The 22425-nt window shown below is 36.6% G+C and overlaps 1 protein-coding gene across 1 annotated transcript in view; it reads left to right on the top strand.

The window, feature by feature from the left end:
- XPR1 (xenotropic and polytropic retrovirus receptor 1) overlaps positions 1 to 22425 on the top strand; it is a 206453-nt gene that overhangs the window by 166756 nt on the left and 17272 nt on the right. The gene's annotated exons all lie outside the window — the stretch shown is intronic.

A 22425-nucleotide genomic window follows, 5' to 3' on the forward strand; every position in this document is an offset into this window, starting at 1 on the left:
AGCCTAACCATATCATTTAAATTAAAAAAACAGTACAGAACACTTTTTACAGTTGCTATTAAAAAAACATTATAATTGCTACATATTAAATATTTTTATCACTAATTTTTCTTTTTACCAAAAAGACAATTCAAAGTAACCCTTGACAGAAAATTTGACATTAAATGATGATCAGAAGTAGAATCTGATTTCTCTTGTTTCCTTGGACAGTATTCCAAGAGAAAAGATATCAGAAAATATAGACTTTAGAAATGATCGTTGATCTAAAGGAACAGATTCTGTATGGTTAATGATGTAGATCTTTTTCTATTGAATGTGTATGTATTATTGCAAAGGACACATTTTCTGAAGGGGAAAGTGTAGAAAATGGTGAGGTAACCTTGTTCAGACTCAGGATTCTGAGTCCTTTCAGAGAACTAGCCTAAGAGTTACCATAGTAACAGCATTATTGGGGGCATTTTCAAGATTGTTCCAAAGGTTATGTCCTGTGCTGCATGGTTTGTAAAAACGGATGCACAAGAATTAACTCTATACTTAAAACCATTTTTTTCAAGTGAGGGGAGTAAGTATGATAATACTGCAGCTGGCCCTCCCTTGTAGTAAGAAGGAAACACACTTTAAATATCTCAGTATATTTTATTTTCCATCACTGATTTTAGAAACGCTCAAAGCCAATCTTATTTTAAGAATCCACTTTTCATTACAAGCCTAAATTAAAAGCCATTCCTACAAGTTTTTTTGTTGGAAATGGGAGTAGAGGAGACAGGAAAGTGTTGTAAATGGTTTCTGTGTGTTCTTGAGGTTTCTTGGCCTTGGCTGGGAAAAGCCAGTGGGAAGTACAATAATAGAAAAAGCCATTATGTTGTTATTTCTAATCCATTGATGCAATGAGAGTACTTCATTAGATTTTCTGGTTTTCATTTACAGTTTCTTAACATTCTAAAATATTTATAAATTCTTAGTATATTTTGCTCTTTGCTGTTCTCTGAATACATAGAACGATAAAAAAAGTTCTTTTAAAAATATTTCATATTTTACTTTAGACATTTTTGTTAGCATTTACTATAAGACATTTTAAAATACTTGGAAAAGAGATATTTTCTATTCACTTAAAAGCTGAGTTCATTTGTATTTCTTTGCTCTGTTTTTTTCCGGTGCCCAAATCTCTTGTATCTTCTAGATCTCGTCTTCTTTAACATTCTGTAAGGGGTGCTGTGGCCCCTAATGAGGATTCCTCAGCAGTAGTTCAGTGCCTTCAGTGCAAATAGTCATTTCATTGTTTTGGGTGAGCACACATAGTCCTGAAGTGCTTCCTCTTTCCGGGTATGGCCTGTTGGTTACCCTGTTTCTACCCTGAATAATAGACTTATATGCCAGAATTTCCAAATTTTGGTCTTGTTACGTTATAATAGAAACACAGATTAGTGGTGTTGTTGTTCTTAATCTCTGGGGAAACTTTTGTTTCATTAACTTTTTAAAGACATAAACAAACTTTTAAAAAATCACTCATTTGAATAAAATGCTTTCATTTTGGACTTAATGTTGAAAGTAGCTCAAATCTTTAACCCTTTTGAAATTGGATACATTTTGCTATAGTTTTTCTAGCCTAACTGATAATGCAGACAAGAGACAGATTATTTTAGAATTCACCATTTGTCAGCATTGGCTTAAATCTTGCTGGATGCTATAAAATCAAATATGAGATATTGTTTGTTTCTGATTATTAAATTGACTTTAACAGTATTTCTTGAGTAACTTTCATCTACTTGGCATTGTGCTGATTTTAAATGGTTTTATAAATATTACACTAACAATCTCTTTTTACCTTAAATTGTTTTTAAAATATTAATTATAGATTTGAATAGATTATATTTTTGTATCATCTTTGTCATTTAAAAGAAAAAGCTTTTTAGAAAAACACATACCTTGACGTCATTTTTGTTGTCTTTTCTCTAATTTTTGTTTTCTTAATTGCTCTTTTAACTGATAGATGTAATTTGTTAGCACTTCTGTGTAAATTGTGTTGCTTTTGAAACACTCATGCACAAAAATTTAAAGTTTAAAAATATCTGTTATCGTTTAGATACTAGTGGAGGATCTGTGATGTTTAGAAGAGAAGTCAAAATTATTTATGAATTCAGTTTATGGAGCAATTTGTCTAATTAAAAGGAATTTAAAGACAATTACTTGCAAATAAAATTTTTAATTTTAATTTATAGATTATTTACTTTATATATAATTTTATATGAGACTACTATTAGTAAAAAGTATAAACATCGAGAAAAGTTACTGTTCTTAGGTATTTTCAATAGAAAGAAAAGGAAAAAGTGAGGAGCCAAATGAGTTACAAGGCTTTAAGTTCCTGCTCAGTATATGTTACTCTAGGGAATATAAGTAGTAGTTTATATATGATCTCTTTCTTTCAGAGTTTCATAGTATAATACCGTAAGTGTGCTAATCAGATATTGCTGCGTGTTAAACCACCCCAAACTTCAGCAACTTAAAACAGCAGTAATTTATTCTTTATGTATGTGTAGATAGTTATTCTGCTTTTTATCTGTGGGTCAGCTGGAAATTGGAACTAGATTGGACTCAGCTGGATTGCATGGCTTCGCACCACTGTTTTCATTGGGGTTTTGTTGGTTCCCTGAAAGTTGGGTTTGAGTTGGCTACATGTTTGTTCATTTTGGGGCCCCAGCCAAAGGGACAGCAATTATCCAAGGAAAATCTCTTCAAATGATAGTAACAGAAACAGTTCCGTTGCACAAACACATTTTAAGTCTTTGCTTTCCTCACATCTGCTAGCCTCCCATTGGTCAAAGCAAGTTGTATAGCTGAGCTTAAAGGAGTCTGCCCATCCTTAACAGCCAAAACAAATTACTAAATGCTACATCAATGAGTAAGAGCCACAGAAGAAGGGAGTGGAAGTTTTTAATCTGTAATCTAATTACCACAAAACAGAAATCAATTTTAACTGACTTTTTTAATTGTAAAGGATATAAATGTAATTTTTAGAATAAATAAATGACTAATAAACATATGAAAATGTTCTACTTCACTTATAGCATAAGAAATGCTAATTGAAATCATATTTAATCAAAAAAGTGATGATGCCCTTTGCTGGCAAGTATGTAGAGAGATAGACACTCATTCTGTTGATTGACTGTAAATTGGTAAGCACTTTGGTAATTCTGTCAAGAGTATTAAAATCATTCATACCAAAAAAATAAAATAAAATAAAATAAAATCATTCATACCTTTTGACCTAGTAAGTTCCTTTCCATAACTTTTTCCTAAGGAAGTGATTAGAGAAATGAGTGAATATGAATGTATGTTCACAGCACTGTATAGTAAAAAATGAAAGTAGTCTGATAAATGTCCAGCAGTAGGAGAATAATTTTAGTGAGTTTATATGGTGACTTGTAAAAAGTGACCCACAGTACTTGAAAATGAAGAATAATGATATTATTTAAAGATAATTATTGAATACTTCTATGCAGTAACCTTTTAAGCAATTTTAAGCATTTAACATGTGTTGACTTACTTAATCTTCATAGCAACATTTTGAGGCATTAGAATCAGAGCTGAACGGTCACGTGGCAAAAGTAAATTTTATTCAGGAACTGTTACAGTAGAGGAAAAGAGATCTCAGTACAGAACTGGGCTCAATTCTGAATATAGAATGGACAAATGGGGATTTATAGCCAAGGAGCAGGGTGGTGGTCACTGAGTGGAAATTGCTAAAAGGAAAAACCAACGGTAAAGGAGAATTCTGGCTAAACTGACTTGACAGGATTTTTGCTGAAATTAGACCAGGGCAATCAGATGCCAAGGGTAGAGGATGAGGAATTTGATAAGATATAGAGGGTGATTGGATATTGAGGGTAAAGGATTCTCTCTAAAGTGACTTAGTAAGATTCTTGCTACAACTGGGAGATGCACGCTTGATAAGGATGGACACCAAATTTTAGGTCTAGAGAACTTAGAGGAGCCTGACTAGAGTTGTATCAAGGAGTCTTTGTCCATCTGTCACTTACACTATGTGCTACGAACCAACCCTGGAATACGTGGGAGGGAATTACCTGCAAATGTGAATACCTAGGGGCAAGGAACATTGGGTGCTGTTTTAGAGAATGGCCACCACACTGTGAGTCTCACCATTATTGTTCTCCATTATTCATTTGCTGTGGAAGTACCCATGTACTGCTGCTGCTAAGTCACTTCAGACGTGTCTGACTCTGTGCGACCCCATAGATGGCAGCCCACCAGGCTCCCCCGTCCCTGGGATTCTCCAGGCAAGAACACTGGAGTGGGTTGCCATTTCCTTCTCCAATGCATGAAAGTGAAAAGTGAAAGTGAAGTCGCTCAGTCATGTCCAACCCTTAGTGACCCCGTGGACTAAGTGGCACTTAGAGAGAAACTCAGAGTCCTCAGTCTTCAAGATAGATTTCCAAAACTCTGGGGGTTTTGCCTTCCAGAAACCCTCTATACCCAAGATTCATATGACAACCAACAGAAATCCTCTGGTTATTTTAAGAAGGAAGGTTTATTTCAAGGATGTTGGGTAGCTTACAGGATCCCCAACAGACAGTGAAGATATCACAGCTTATGTGCGCAAAATTACTGATCCTGGCTGGACACCTGTGTTACCTCTAGAACTGCAACTTCAAGTATCTCTAGCATGAGAATGTGACTGCTTCTCTTTGCCTGAATAAGTTCTGTGTGTACCAAAGAAAAAAACAGAAGAGTCTTTGATAGAAGTAATCACTTGATCGTCATTTTTAGGTGAAGAAATTGAAAACAGGTTAAGAACTTGCCAAAGTCCTACAGTTATGAAATGAAAGAACCTAGGTTATGAATCTGAATACAAACAATATAGCTCCAAAGTCAAGTAACAAGTAGGTGACAAAGTTAGAATTCACACCCAGGTCTTGTGATTATTTATACTCTACTCTAAACTCCCTTCTAATGTTATAGAATGACCTGAGCTCATCTCACAAGTAAAATGTTAAACTTGTGGTAAACATAGGAAGATCAGATAGGGTGGTGTGCTGTCCCTATGCCAGTGCCAAATAAATTTGTGTTTGGGAAATCACAGAGGTACATTGTGGGAGAGTAATTTAAACTGTACTTTTACATGGATAGGCCACGTCAGAAGGCCTCTTTGTAATCCTTTTGTACTAATGGCCACATTCGTGGAAAACCAGAGACATTGCCAGGAACTGGCTATATCACATTAACAGTCATATGCTTTTATTAGTAAGAGCATTATGGAGTCAGCCCAACTATATAAATAATTTCTCTCTGCCAGAAAATTGAAAGTCATTCTTGAATTGAAGAACTAACTAACATATTAATGTTCTTTCAAGTGATGGGAGAATGGTTTGACGTGAATAATTTGCTTAGAGTTTTATTTTTTGTTAGGGTCCTGAAATTCACTTTCAAAAATTACCAGAGATAATTAAGTATTTGTTAAAGCTGCCTGGCTAAATCCTTAATACATATTGTTAATAAACATTCCAGGATGCTTCCTAGAATGTAGCAAGCAAAATGTGGAACAAAAGACCAGTGACTAATACTCAGTTTCATTGGCAGTTTTTTTTTTGGCCATGTTATGCAGTGTGGGGGATCTTAATTCCCTGATCAGGGATTGAACCTGTGCCCTCTGGTTAGCAAGTGCAGGCTCCTAACCACTAGACCACCAGGGAGATCCCTCTTCAGTGGTATTTTAAATGAGGTACAAGATTTGGTTTTAATTGAAATGTTTACAGTGAAAGAATTTATTCTTATGTTAAAAGTAGTATTTTCTTCACATATTAAAATAGTGCTTCTGCTTAAAGGAGGGAAAATAAAGCATCTACCTACTGCTTAAATATCACATTGATGTGTTGTGTTTCTTTGTTCCTCATGTGGTATTCTCAGGGCTCTCTGTAAATACTTTTGTTTGCCTCTGAATAATAATACCCTGGAGCATCTGTGTTTTTTAAATTTTTTAAAGAGCTTATTTCTTTTAAAAGCAGAATTGTACTACTTGCAGCTATTTTAATCTCACCAGGAAGTCTACTCAAAAGAAATGAACATCTACCAAAGTGAAATATTGAGGCTTATATAACATTTCATAGCTGGTGTAGAAAAGACCAGGGCACTGAAGAAGGACAAACTGAAAGTCTAGGATCTGTTGTATAATCTTCCTCCTTCTCAGTTACGAACATATGACCACCTGTATTTCCTTCCTCGACTGAAACAACTTTGATATTTGAAACCAGTGTTTAAAATTTACCCTTCATTTAACCTTCTGTTGCAGAAAGTGGAATGTCCTCACCTTAGAGAACCAAATCCCTCTCTCTGCTCAATTTAATCAAATCCTCTGCCAGGAAGAATTTTAAAAGCATCATCTGAATGAAAAGCACTATTTCATGTTGAGAGAAAGAACATGAGCTTTGGAGTAACCATGACTAAGATAATTTAGGAATATTTTACTGAAGACTGAGGAAGAAAAGCCATGAGATTGATCATCTAGCTAGATGCCAGAGACATTCACTAATTAAAAATATACAGAAGGATTCGTCTTAAATACAGCATGCACACACACGTACACACACACACAGAATCTGTCGATCAGACAACAGGATCAAGACTTAAAGGTGAAGTAGTCAAGATGTCCTCATTAAAATCTTGACTATCATGAGGATATCTGCAGTCATGAGTATTATTTAACATCCTTCTGATTATAACTATAAGAAAACGAAAAGAAAGTAAGAATATTAAAACTTTAAACTGATGAATAAAATAACATTTATGGGTAATATGGTTGTCCATTGCTCTCACATTGTCCTTTCATGAATTTTTTATTGTAAGTGTGGAAATTCCGAAAGAGATGGGAATACCAGACCACCTAACCTGCCTCTTGAGAAATCTGTATGCAGGTCAGGAAGCAACAGTTAGAACTGAACATGGAACAACAGACTGGTTCCAAATAGGAAAAGGAGTACATCAAGGCTGTATATTGTCACCCTGCTTATTGAATTTATATGCAGAGTACATCATGAGAAACGCTGGACTGGAAGAAACACAAGCTGGAATCAAGATTGCTGGGAGAAAGAAATATCAATAACCTCAGATATGCAGATGACACCACCCTTATGGCAGAAAGTGAAGAGGAACTAAAAAGCCTCTTGATGAAAGTGAAAGAGGAGAGGGAAAAAGTTGGCTTAAAGCTCAACATTCAGAAAACAAAGATCATGGCATCCGGTCCCATCACTTCATGGGAAATAGATGGGGAAACTGTAGAAACAGTGTCAGACTTTATTTTGTTGGGCTCCAAAATCACTGCAGATGGTGACTGCAGCCATGAAATTAAAAGACGCTTACTCCTTGGAAGAAAGTTATGACCAACCTAGATAGCATATTCGAAAGCAGAGACATTACTTTGCCAACACAGGTCCGTCTAGTCAAGGCTATGGTTTTTCCTGTGGTCATGTATGGATGTGAGAGTTGGACTGTGAAGAAGGCTGAGCACCGAAGAATTGATGCTTTTGAACTGTGGTGTTGGAGAAGACTCTTGAGAGTCCCTTGGACTGCAAGGAGATCCAACCAGTCCATTCTAAAGGAGATCAGCCCTGGGATTTCTTTGGAAGGAATGATGCTAAAGCTGAAACTCCAGTACTTTAGCCACCTCATGAGAAGAGTTGACTCATTGGAAAAGACTCTGATGCTGGGAGGGATTGGGGGCAGGAGGAAAAGGGGACGACAGAGGATGAGATGGCTGGATGGCATCATTGACTCGATGGACGTGAGTTTGAGTGACTTCACATTCCAAGATGTCTGGCTCTAGATTAGTGATCACATCATCATGATTATCTGGGTCATGAAGATATGTTCCAGTTTGTACAGTTCTTCCGTGTATCCTTGCCACCTCTTCTTAATATCTTCTGCTTCTGTTAGGTCCAGACCATTTCTGTCCTTTATCGAGCCCATCTTTGCATGAAATGTTCCCTTGGTATCTCTAATTTTCTTGAAGAGATCTCTAGTCTTTCCCACTGTTCTTTTCCTCTATTTCTTTGCATTGATCCCTGAAGAAGGCTTTCTTATCTCTTCTTGCTATTCTTTGAAACTCTGCATTCAGATGCTTATATCTTTCCTTTTCTCCTTTGCTTTTCACCTCTCTTCTTTTCACAGCTATTTTTAAGGCCTCCCCGGACAGCCATTTTGCTTTTTTGCATTTCTTTTCCAATGGGATGGTCTTGATCCCTGTGTCCTATACAGTGTCACGAACCTCATTCTATAGTTCGTCAGGCACTCTATCAGATCTAGGCCCTTAAATCTATTTCTCACTTCCACTGTAGAATCATAAGGGATTTGATTTAAGTCATACCTGAATGGTCTAGCGGTTTTCCCTACTTTCTTCAATTTGCGTCTGAATTTGGTAATAAGGAGTTCATGATCTGAGCCACAGTCAGCTCCCGGTCTTGTTTTTGTTGACTGTATAGAGCTTCTCCATCTTTGGCTGCAAAGAATATAATCAATCTGATTTTGGTGTTGAGCATCTGGTGATGTCCATGTGTAGAGTCTTCTCTTGTGTTGTTGGAAGAGGGTGTTTGCTATGACCAGTGCATTTTCTTGGCAAAACTGTATTCGTCTTTTCCCTGCTTCCTTCCGCATTCCAAGGCCAAGTTTGCCTGTTACTCCAGGTGTTTCTTGACTTCCTACTTTTGCATTCCAGTCCCCTATAATGAAAAGGACATCTTTTTTTGGATGTTAGTTCTAAAAGGTCTTGTAGGTCTTCGTAAAACCGTTCAACTTCAGTTTCTTCAGCATTACTGGTTGGGGCGTGGACTTGGATAACTGAGATATTGAATGGTTTGCCTTGGAGACGAACAGAGATCATTCTGTCGTTTTTGAGATTGCATCCAAGTACTGCGTTTTGGACTCTTTTGTTGACCATGATGGCTACTCCATGTCTTCTAAGGGATTCCTGCCCGCAGTAGTAGATATAATGGTCATCTGAGTTAAATTCACCCATTCCAGTCCATTTTAGTTCGCTGATTCCTAGAATGTCGATGTTCATTCTTGCCATCTCCTGTTTGACCACTTCCAATTTGCCTTGATTCATGGACCTGACATTTCAGGTTCCTATGCAATATTGCTCTTTACAGCATCAGACCTTGCTTCTATCACCAGTCACATCCACAACTGGGTATTGTTTTTGCTTTGGCTCCATCCCTTCATTCTTTCTGGAGTTATTTTTCCCTGATCTCCAGTAGCATATTGGGCACCTACTGACCTGGGGAGTTCCTCTTTTGGTATCCTTATCATTTTGCTTTTTCATACTGTTCATGGGGTTCTCAAGGCAAGAATACTAAAGTGGCTTGCCATTCCCTTCTCCAGTGGACCACATTCTGTCAGACCTCTCCACCGTGACCCGCCAGCCTTGGGTTGCCCCACAGGCATGGCTTGGTTTCATTGAGTTAGACAAGGCTGTGGTCCTTATGCAGTGATTTTGCAGCCCCAAAAAATAAAGTCTGCCACTGTTTCCATGGTTTCCCCATCTATTTCCCATGAAGTGATGGGACCGGATGCCATGATCTTCGTTTTCTGAATGTTGAGCTTTATGCCAACTTTTTCGATCTCCACTTTCACTTTCATCAAGAGGCTTTTAGTTTCTCTTCACTTTCTGCCATAAGGGTTGTGTCATCTGCATATCTGAGGTTATTGATATTTCTCCTGGCAATCTTGATTCCAGCTTGTGCTTCCTCCAGCCCAGCGTTTCTCATGATGTACCCTGCATATAAGTTAAATAAGCAGGGTGACAATATACAGCCCTGATGTACTCCTTTTCCTATTTGGAACCAGTCTGTTGTTCCATGTCCAGTTCTAACTGTTGCTTCCTGACCTGCATATAGATTTCTCAAGAGGCAGGTCAGGTAGTCTGGAAAGTAGTAAGCAAATACAGAAACAACTTGGTTTGCATACTGCTTCCTCTCACTGTACTATTTGTAAAGTCTTAGATATTCAAGCAGTGAATAGTAGAGAAGCAGTAGAATATACTGAATGAGAGTATAGGCTTTGGATCAAATACACCTTGGGCATGTTACCTGATAACAAAGTTCCCACTTCATAAGAAAGCTTTAAGAGAGTGAGTGTTAATAAGTTCCTTAGTGAGGAATGAGAGAGCAAGGGCAGATACAGACTAGAAGTGTTCACTCTAATGGAAGCCTCAGCACAAACACACACACACACACACACACACAAAAACCCAAAGTACGAAGGGTTCTTTACTGACCAAAAGATTTTGTTTCCCCATCAACTTTTTTTTTTTTTTTTTGCTTAAAGTCATTAGGAGAAAAAAAAAGTCATTAGAGATAGAGATTGCTTAAACTTTTTATTTCTAATTAAATCTCAAAGTGAATTGTGTCTTCCCTGGTGACTCAGTTGGTAAAGAGTCTGCCTGCAATGCAGCAAACCCAGGTTCTATCCCTCGGTTGGGAGGATCCGCTGGAGAAGGAAATGGCAACCCACTCCAGTATGCTTGCCTGGAGTATTCTATGGACAGAAGACCCTGGTGAGTTACAGTCCATGGGGTCATAAAGAGTCGGACACAACTGAGTGAGTAGCACTTTCATTTTTCGCTTTCAAAGTGAATTGATATTGTAATTGATGAGATGATTCTGGATTAAATATTTGAATAGATGTTTCAGAAGTACTGGTAAAGTTCGGGATAGTACAAGTTTTACTCTTATTTCTAATACCCAATTTGAAAGAAAAGGCATCAAATGAATGTTTTTATAAAAAGGCATCACAGTCTTAGAGTCTTGGAGTTATTTCAGATGGCTCTTTTAGATCTGATATGTTATACAAGTTTAGAGTATTGATTGGCTCGTTGTGTGGAAAATAGTGGGAGAGATTTTAGCATTCCATCTTTCTCTGTGCATACCTCCTGTTATATATACTCTCACCTCCTTAGATCTGTTAATTAATCAATATATACTATTGTCATTTTTCTAACATATCTATATTTTATTTTTATATTTTTACTCAACTCTTATTACTGTGTACTACTGATATTATGACTACTTAAATCTTATACAATCTTGTTTCCGGTTTTAGTTGTCTATAATTTTAACTTGTGTTTGTTGCTTAATTTTTTTCAGTTTAACTAAGAAAAAAGTTCCTACCCATATGAATGTAGTACCTGAAGGTATTTTACAGCTTTATAAAGTAAGGATTTGAAAGAGTTTCAAAAACTTATGGGATCCTTATATTGTAGAGTAATTATGGTCAGTAGCATTCCATTTAGTTCAAGAAATGAAACTGTTTCTCTCTGCGGAGAGAAGTTGAAAACTTAATTTTATACATTCTAGAATTATTATTTTGTTATATTACTAAAGGAGTGAGAAAAGGTAGAAGTCAGTCTTTAATAAAATCACTGAAGAGATGATTTTGTTATGAGAGTCAGTACATAAGGATCCATACAGATGATAAATTGCATTAAGTACAATTTAATTTCTTTTTTCATTACATCTGTCACATCTGTTTTATTCAGCAAACATTTATAAAACACTTATTGTATGTCAGGCTGTGCTGGATGCCTGGAATGTGTAGATGAACATAACATACCTTTTTTTACTAATTTTTTAAAATTGAAGTATAGTTGAGGTACAGTGTTCCAAGTATACAGCATTGGATAATCCCAGTGTACATTCCTTGGGATTATCCACATAGGCAATAATGTCAACTGCAATAAGGGACAGTTTTATTACTTTCTTTCCACTCTCTGTGCTTTTTGCTTTTTGCTTCTTTTCATCCTCGCATCCCCCCCCCCCCCGCCCCCGCCACTTATTGCACAGACTTGAACTTCCAATACTGTTGAATAAGAATGGTAAGAGCAGATATCCTTGCCATGTTTCTAATCTGCTGCTGCTGTTAAATCGCTTCAGTCATGTCCGACTCTGTGCGACCCCATAGACGGCAGCCCAGCAGGCTCCCCTGTCCCTGGAATTCTCTAGGCAAGAACACTGGAGTGGGTTGCCATTTCCTTCTCCAATGCATGAAAGTGAAGTCGCTCAGTCGCGTCCGACTCTTAGCGACCCCATGGACTGCAGCCTACCAGGCTTCTCCATCCATGGGATTTTCCAGGCAAGAGTACTGGAGTGGGATGCCATTGCCTTCTCAGAGTTTTTAATCTTAGGGGAAAGCATTTAGTTTGTTACCATTAAGTAAAATAAATAAAATTTCCTCAGCTAATGCTGTAGGGTTTTTGTTGAGGAAGCTTTATAAAGGTGAGGAAGTTCCTCTCTATTCCTCTTTTTCTGCAAGATTTTTTTAATCATGAATAGGTGTTGGATTTTTTTTTCAAATGCTTTGCCTAGATCTTTTGATATGATCCTGTCATTTTTCTTCTAAGTTTTAACCAATTAAAATGGTGAATTATATTATTAATTTTTGAATACTGAAACAGCATAGGATCTCTGGAATAAACCCTACTTGGTCATGGTATATAATTTTTCTTACATGTTGCTAAATTCTGTTTGCTAATATCTTGTTAAGGATTTTTGTATCTGTGTTCACAAGGGATATTGATCTGTATTTTTCTTTTTGTGTGCTGTCTTTGATTTGGGCATAGGTGTAAAACTAATTTCATAAAATAAATTGAGAGGTTTTGTTTTTTCTTCTAATTTGTGGAAGGTTTCTTCTTTAATAGTTTGGTAGAATTCTCCAGTGAAACCATCTGGACCTGGAGTTGTATTTTGGGGCAGTTATTAAATTAGAAATTCAGTTTCTTTGTTTTTTAAAGAATTTGGTCCATGTCATCTAAGTTGTTGAAATTTATGGGGGTAGAGTTCAATATAATATTCCCTTATCTTTTTGATGTCTTCAGAGTTGGTAATGATAATCCCGTTTTATTTCTGATGTTGGTAATTCATGTTTACTCGCTTTGTCAGCTATTAATCGATCTTTTCAAGGAATCAGCTTTTTATTGATTATTTTCTATTTTCCTTGTCAGTTTCATTGATTTCTGTGTTTATTATTTCCTTCCTTCTATTTGCTTTGGATTTATTTTGCTTTTCTTTTTCTAGGTTCTTGAGGTGGGTTCTTAGATTATTGATTTGTTATTTTTTCTGTTTTCTAATATATGCGGTAGTATGTATAGTTATATGTATGATGCTATGCATTTTCCCCTCAGCACTGCTTTAGCCACATCTCCCAAATTTTGATATATTTTCATTTAGTTCAGTGTATTCTTTAAATATCCCTTGAGACTTTTCTTTGATCCATAAATTATTTAGTAGTGTGTTGTTTAGTTTCCAAGTATTTAAATTGCTTTTTATTTGAGGTTGCTCAACTTCTTGAATCTGTAGCTTTGAGTCTCTTACCAAAAGTTTGAGGAGTTTTCAGCCATTATTTCTTTAAGTATTTTTTCAGCCCCTCTCTATTCTTTCCTTCGGGGCTCTGATGACACAAATGCTAGATCATTTTTTATGGGTCCATGGGTCCTGAACCTCTTCTCTTTTCTTCTTTTTTTTATATCTTATTTTCTTTCCAGTGTTTAAGGTTGGTAGTTTCTATTCTTCTGTTTTCCAGTTTGCAGACTCTTTCCTCTATCTTCTCTACTCTGCTGTTACATCTTCTATTTGCTGAGACTAGGTATTTCCTTGGTGAGGCTTTTAATTTTTTCATTGTTTCAAGTGTTTATTTATTTAATTGTTCATTAAAGCATTTTTATCGAATAATTCCAGCACATCTTATCTCATTTTTGGCATCTACTGATTGACTTTTTTCCTTCAATTTGTTATCTTCCTTGTTCTTGATATGACTAGTGATTTTCAGTTGAAAGCTGGATATTTTATATATTTTTATTAAAATGAATAGAAATTATATATGATGGTATACTTCCTTATTAAAAAGGAAGTGTCTCATTTAACATAACTAAAGCAAAGATGGAAATCATTAGGCATGCTGAAAGCAGCAACTTTTAAGTGTCAGTGCTAACACATCGGTTTTGAAGAGATTATCTGTGTTTTGTTATAAAGAGTAAAAAGGAAAAATGTCTGTAAGATGCTGGAAATGATGTCATTAAATAGTATGTCTAAAAGACAAGATACAATAAAGGGTTTTATTTTTTTATTTTTAGTTCTTAGGAAACTAAATCCTCATACAAGATGTACATCTGTTACTTGACTTTTTCATATTCAGCATATACAAGTTTTTAGAGACACATTGTATGTGTAGGCTGCCAGGAACCATTTGCCTTCCCCAAATATTTGTTGGAATGTAAGACATTGTGCAGAAAGTTTAAAAATGAGTAATTAAAACACAGTGCTTGCCCTCAATTCAACTTGGCAAATGTTGAGTTTCTGCTGTGTGAAGTGGAGTACATAGGCCCTGAAAAAATGCTGACATGAGATCTTTCCCTAAAAGACATTACAATTTAATGGAAAATACATATACAATTCACTGCATTTTAAAGTTAAATTCTTTTAAAAATAGTAGATAGGGTATAGTCTTGTAGGAAAGAGAGAAAAACTACATTTGCGTGTGTGCATGCTAAGTCACTTCAGTCGTGTCCAACTGTTCGTGACCCTATGGACTGTAGCCTGTCAGGCTCCTCTGTCCATGGGATTCTCCAGGCAAGACTGGAGTGGATTGCCAGGCCCTCCTCCAAGACATCTTCCTGACCCAGGGATCAAACCTGTGTCTCCTGCGGCTCCTGCACTGCAGCCAGATTCTTTACCACTGAGCCACCGGGGAAGCCCCCAAAATGGGTTTATATAGTAATAGAAGACAGTATAAGCACAAAGTATTCAGCTCATTCCTTTTCTCAAATCCTCCAACCCAGTCTTTCCCTGTTTACTTTCGCAGACTACCTTTGTCTCCTGGGCTTCCCTGGTGGCTCAGAGGTTAAAGCGTTTGCCTGCAATTCAGGAGACCTGAGTTCGATCCCTGGGTCGGGAAGATCCCCTGGAAAAGGAAATGGCAACCCACTCCAGTATTCTTGCCTTTGTCTCCTACTACCCTGAAAAAATTGAACCTATTAGGTCATTTTCCTTCAGCTGTCTTCTACCTATATACATAGTTTTTTAATCCAAACCTATTCTCATCATATTTTTCCCAGACTTGGGAACAAGGTTTCCCACCTTAGTGCTCTGACCTTATTTCCTCATATCTCTTTCAGGATCTTGCTCTAGCAGTCACCCGTTTTCTTTCCTAACTCTTCAATCTTTTCATCATCACTGGCTCTTTTCCTTCAACCTATATATATGCTCAACAGTCTCTCACCCTAAAAAGACTTTCCTTATCTCAGTAAGCCATCTGGTCCAGTCTGTTTCCTTTTCTCATGCCTACCTCTGAAAACAGTACTCTGCCTTTCCTTATTGTCTCTATTCTGACAGTCATAATGACTTTATATAATAACTTGAACACATTTATGAACCTTGAAATGTTTACAAATAAAGAATTAAAATTTATTTTGAAAGAGCAAGGAGAAGGTCTGTAACATTTGAAAGAGCTCTCATCCCTTCAGATCTTTGGTATAAAAAAACACAGGGAGAATAAACTCAACCAAGTTTAGCCAAATGCAATACAGATAGAAGACTTCTATTTCTGTTTCTGTCATTGCCCTTTTCACAGAAGAGGCTTGTATTATTTTGGTGCTTCCGAAATGGTTTCAATCAGTGGCTACATGTATATGACTCCCCAATATGTATCTCAAGTTTGTTTATTTTTATTTCCAGTTGTTTTCTGGCCATCTTCCACCTTGATGTCTCATAGGTATCTCAAAGTCAGTATTCCAAAACTAAACATTTTTATTCCCTAAGGTTTCTTTAGCACCGCACTCACCAGTGTTTTCTACCTCAGTTCTTGGCACTGTCCCACCCAGTCAGCCAGGTTAAAAACTAGGAGTCCTCCTTTGGGACGTCCCTGTGGTCCAGTGGTTAAGACATTGCTCTTCCACTGCAGGGGCCACAGATTTGATCCCTGATTGGGGAACCAAGATCCCACATGCCTTGCAGCATGGCCAAAAAAAGAGGGAAAAAACAACAACAGCTAAGAGTCATCCTTGACTCTACCCTTCTTCTCATCCTCACACTTCACCAAATTCTGACAATTTTAGTTCCTAAATATTTCTCAGTTTTTGCATGACCTCTCTATACCTTCTATTTGCACTCAATTCTAGTCCTTATCTTTTCTCACTGAGCTATCACAAGAGCCTTTTCATTAATACACCACTTCCAATCTTCACTCCTCATAGTCATCTCCTTTATAGTATCTCAGTTCAGTTCAGTTTAGTCGCTCAGTCATGTCTGACTCTTTGCGACCCCATGAATCAAAGCACGCCAGGCCTCCCTGTCCATCACCAACTCCCGGAGTTCACTCAAACACATCCATCGAGTCAGTGATGCCATCTCATCCTCTGTCGTCCCCTTCTCCTCCTGCCCCCAATCCCTCCCAGCATCAGAGTCTTTTCCAATGAGTCAACTCTTCGCATGAGGTGGCCAGACTACTGGAGTTTCAGCTTTAGCATCATTCCTTCCAAAGAACAGCCAAGGCTGATCTCCTTCAGAATGGACTGGTTGGATCTCCTTGCATTCCAAGGGACTCTCAGGAGTCTTCTCCAGTGCCACAGTTCAAAAGCATCAATTCTTTGGTGCTCAGCTTTCTTCACAGTCCAACTCTCACATCCATACATGACCACCAGAAAAACCATAGCCTTGACTAGATGGACCTTTGTTGGCAAAGTAATGTCTCTGCTTTTGAATATGCTATCTAGGTTGGTCATAACTTTCCTTCCAAGGAGTAAGCATCTTTTAATTTCATGGCTGCAGTCACCATCTGCAGTGATTTTGGAGCCCCCAAAAAATAAAGTCTGATACTGTTTCCACTGTTTCCCCATCTATTTCTCATGAAGTGATGGGACCGGATGCCATGATCTTCGTTTTCTGAATGTTGAGCTTTAAGCCAACTTTTTCACTCTCCTCTTTCACTTTCATCAAGAGGCTTTTTAGTTCCTCTTCACTTTCTGCCATGAGGGTGATGTCATCTGCTTATCTGAGGTTATTGATTATAGTATCTAGCACTGCATTATTCAGTAATGTAGCTACTAGCTACATGGAGCTATTGAACACTTGAGATGTGCCTAGTCAAATTGGTATATGTTTTACATGTGAAATACAACCTGAATTTTGTAGACTTTGTATGGAAAATAGTGTAAAAGATGTCCGTAAGAATTATATATATTATTATTGATTATGCATTGAAATAACATTTTAGTTATATTAAATATATTATTAAAATTATTTTTACCTGTTTCTTTTTAGCTTTTAAAATATGATTACTAGAAGATGTAATATTATGTATGTAACTCTTCCTCCAGCTTTTCATGTAGCTGGCTCCTTTTTACTACCCAGATATCAACTTAGAGATCTTCTCTGCTTGTACACTATCTATCTAAAGGAATTCCACCAAAATCACGCATGTCACCATGTTCTGTTCATGGTACTTTTCACTATCCAAAATCATCTTGTTTATTTATGTATCTGATAATTGTCTACCCCAAGTAAGTAGTAAACTTCTTTGGGTAAGAAATTTGTCCACTGGTGAATTAGATTCATAACTGTGTACATGGTGTCTAGAATAATACCTGGCATTTAGTAAGTAGGTGTTCATTTGTTGAATGAATGATCTCTACTCTTTGATATGGCTCTCTGCCTCACAAACCTGATTAACTCAAGACTTAACTTTCAAGACTCAACTCAAGTAGCACTTCCCCCAGGAAGCCTTTCCTGGCTGTTTCCCCTCCTGCAAGTCTTAACCTGTTGATTCCCTCTGTATACACAGTTCTGCAGTTACACTTACACACTGTGCTTTTGTTCATTTTACATCTCTCCTTGTTCACACTTAACCCTTAATAATTCTCCAGTATATTTCTATTCTCTAAAAATATACCTGGTTACCCAGCAGACAACAATTTTTCTTTGCAGCTGATCTAATATATGTATATAAAACACAGCTTATAGTAGGAGATACTCAGTAAACATTTGTTGAATGAGTAAATGAATTCCTGTGTCCTTTATAAAAACAATATAACAACATTAAACACTTCTTTAAATCATTTATAAAATATCAACACCCTATTAGTAACTGTTTTCTTTAGCCCACTTTCTTCCTTTTTCTTTTAGTTTAATTATACAAGTAAAACATGGATATGTATATATCACTGTAAAAAAACAAAATTCAAATAATACATAAATAAAGTTAAAAATGAATCCCCTTAATAATCTTACTTTCTTCATTGGGGATAGCTACCTCTGTCTTTTTCAATTAACATAATGTTATATGCAGTATGAAATAGTAATATATGCATAGTTTTTAAATTCTGCTTTCCAGATACCTTGGAAATATTTTTAATATTTCTTAATAGTTTATGGAGCTTTTTTTTGAGTTGAGATGGTCTTAGAGAAATGGTGCTGTCTAGTAAAAAATAACTTCCTTTGATTAGGATTCCTATTACTAGCTTCCTTATTTATCCTTAGGCCTAGTGATTTCCATTTTGTCTGTCATTTTAAGATTATGAATTTTCTATCATCACAGAGTTGAAAAGAGGTAGAGTCTGGATTCAAACCCAGATCTTCTAACATCAGACCCACCTATCTTTCCACTTACTGACTGTCTCACTGAACTTCAGCTTTCTTAACTTTAAAATGGGAATATAATGTCTGTCTTGGCTGTTCTAGGATACATTAATAACCACCTAAGGAGGTATAACACATGTGACCTCAGATATTAACTAAAATGTGTTTAAAGATCACAGAAGTTTCTAGATCCACTAATTTTCAGAGAACCATGTTAGTCTCATAATTCAGTGCTTTGATGTTTTTAGGTAATAGGAATAGAACTAGGAATTCGCTAGATGCCAAAATCATAACTCAGCTTACCTATATAGGTTTGGGCTTTGAAAACAGTGTCCCCAGTCTGTTTTGTTTCCTTGTTTAATTTCAGATTAAAAACTAGTAAGCTGTTACCAGAGTAGAAAGGTTTTGGTTGAAAGAACACTGTTCACTTTACATACAGTGCCACATTTTCCATATTTAACATGCTGGCTGATTCTTTAGACCGCATGGACTGTAGCCCGCCAGGCTCCTCTGTCTGTGGAATTCTCCAGGCAAGAATGCTGGAGAATTCCCTTTTCCAGGGGATCTTCCCAACCCAAGGATTGAACCCAGGTCTTATTGCAGGTCTTTGCCATCTGAGCCATGAGGGAAGCCCATATTTAATATATCCTTCATGAAATATTGCTCAGGATGATGTCCATATGTGATTTTTCCAGTTTTCTCTCCTAGCAGTTTTCCTAATACACTCTTTTGCTTTATTCTTCCTGTGAAGCCTAATAGGTACAAAACTCTGAGAAGCTTATTTGTTTTAGATTCAGTAGATACCATTACCATCCACATGTCTGGTGTTAATTATGCTTCCAATATGGCAGGTGTGTAATAGAAGCTTAGGGTAGAATACCAATGACTTGATTTTCTGTGATTCTGAACATTACTAAAGTGGGCTACCAGAGTTAGCCAACAGAGAATTAGATGTAATTGCTTGCCTAAAGTGATAATATCTTCCTGATACAATCCCTGAATACCAATGAAGGCAGATAATTTCAGGGAGACGCACTCCTCATTTAGGAGATGGGAAAGATCAAGTAAGGGTGATAATTACAAAGAGACCAAAAATATAGCATTTGTAGACCAGGTACATGTTAATCATTGTTTGAAGAAGTTCATAAGATAAAAATTACTTATTCTAAAATACAGTATTAAAATATTTTTTAAGTCAGTGAGTCCTTATGTATGTTTTATAGAAACTTCATAGAAATAATATGAGCTTAAAGGAAGGCAATTTAGCCCATTGTCCCATTTTAAGAATTAAATTCTAAAGATGGATAAGTGAAAAGTGAAAATGTTAGTCACTTAGTCGTGTCTGACTCTTTGTGAGCCCATGGACTGTAGCCTGCTAGGTCCACTGTCCATTTAATTTTCCAGGCAGGAATTCTGGAGTGGGTAGCCATTTCCTTCTCCAGGGGTTTTTCCCGACCCAAGGATCAAACCAAGATCTCAAACCCAGGTCTCCCATGTTGTAGGAAGATTGTTTACTGTCTGAGCTACCAGTGAAGCCCATATTCTAAAGACAGAACTTGTATTTAAAAGCTAGAAGAAATAACAGAAAATTAGCACATTATTTTTAGTTTCATTATTAATTCCTTTTTCTGTCTTTTTCTCTGTTGCTCTGATTTTGAAAGTGTGATGAATGAATTGTATTACATTGCTAAATTTGCTTTATGCTTTACAAACCTTAGTAGATGAGTTACAGATTTTTTTTTAATGCAACCATGATGCTAATTATTGAAAATATTACTCAGCTAGACTCTATGTCTGTATATAGAATGAAGTGAACAGGTATGTCAGAACATATATGACTAAACCTATGTAGTAAGTAAATATTATGTTAAATCTTTTAAATTGATATTTTGTATAGCACCATGTTATAGAACAGATATTAACCCAATTTGCTTTTGATGGAGGAAAGTTTTGTAGAAATAGTTTAAACCTTAAAATGTGTTTATATCCAAATTTGACTGTTCATTAGAATCAGCTATGGGCCATTTTAAAAACTTGTATTTCTGTTCCCTACCACTGACTTTCCAGGAGAAGAATGTGGTGTCCTGGCATGTTTAAATAGTAGCTCTCCTCCAGGAATGGGGATGGGGCACTGATTTGCAGTGTTTGTTGATTTCCATGGTGTAAATACAGACTGCCACCATAGCCAATTTCAAGCTACTAAGATGATTCACGTGGAATGTTGGGAGATGATGTATAGTATTTCCATTATATAGATACAATAAACATATATAACGTAAAAGAACAAATAATATCAAATTTTAGTAAAATAATTAGGAAGTGATGAATCTGAGTTTTCATTGCCTTTGTTTTTAATATAGCAGATTATAAGTTTATGTAATTTAACTTAAAATAACTGTGTTTAACAACCAGTTTGCAAAGTTTTTGAAAATTTATTAATCAACTCATAAAGCTGGTACAAACTGTTGCTAACAACACACTGGAGCTCAGAGATACCTGTATCTTTTTTTAACCAACTAAGTAGTTCTGATGAAAGCAACCTGACAGTCAGGTATTTTTTCTGAAATGTGGATCTAATCCTAAGGCACAAGAAAGCATTCCACAGTCAGACCCAGAATGTCTTCCAGCCTCATTTCAAAGCATACCCACTCCCCCACATCTTCTGTTTCACCCACACTAGACTTAGATTACTTGAAGCTTCTCAAAACATGCCTTGCACTTTCCCACCCTCATGCCTTTTCATTAGTTTCTTTTAGCCTTGAATAGCCTTGCCTCATCTGCCTGACTTTTGCAACACTATTTATTTATCCTTCCAGAAATAACTCAAATGCTGCTTCCTCTTATTTCGTACTTTTGGAAACAGTCCCATTTCTCCTTGATGTTCTCATAGTACTTTGCTTATTTTATTTTGAGCTCCAGTTATCATTGATAACAAATGGCCGTTTCAACTAAATAGATTATAGATGTTTAAAGGGTACCTTTGAATAATATTGTACTTAACACCTTAATATATAAAATGATTAATAAGAACTTTTTGTTTGTTTGCTTGCTTGGTCGTTCTGTGAGGCTTGTGGGATCTTAGTTCCCTAACTAGAGATTGAACCCAGGCCCCGGCAGTGAAAGCACCAAGTCCTAATCACTAGACCACCAGGGAATTTCTAGCACTTGTTTATTTTAATAGGAAGGATTATGGATAATGCATGATACAGCCTTTACTTTCTAATCCTTTGGGAAACTAATTGAAATTTAAACTTTTTTTGAATTAGATGACACCTTTTTTTTTTTCCTCATGATTGAAGACCATTTAGTAGTAATTATATACCGATGCCTTATAGCCAGAAAACAGAAATAGCATCATGGTAACTTTAAGACTTATCAAAGAAGAGTTTCATTGGAGAATATACAAAGCACTTAAGAGTGAAAAAGATAACGCTGTGTATTATTCTGATTTAGTGCACTTTATAGTGTTGTCTGTCAGCTTAAAACCCTCATAGCTCAGTTGGTAAAGAATCTACCTGCAATGCAGGAGACCCCTGTTCGATTCCTGGGTTGGGAAGATTCCCCTGGACCCACTTCAGTATTCTTGGGCTTCTCTGGTGGCTCAGCCGGTAAAGAATCCGCCCGCAACGAGGGAGATCTCGGTTCAGTCCCTGGGTTGGGAAGATCCTCTGGAGAATTCCATGGAATTCTATAGTCCATGGGGTTGTGATGAATCAGACATGACCGAGTGACTTTCACTTCATCATTAAATAAAATCCAAAAGGAGCAAAAATATCATGCTTTGCTTTGTGGTTTG

This window comes from Ovis aries, chromosome 12, assembly GCF_016772045.2.
Source record: "Ovis aries strain OAR_USU_Benz2616 breed Rambouillet chromosome 12, ARS-UI_Ramb_v3.0, whole genome shotgun sequence".
NCBI classification, from domain to species: domain Eukaryota; kingdom Metazoa; phylum Chordata; class Mammalia; order Artiodactyla; family Bovidae; genus Ovis; species Ovis aries.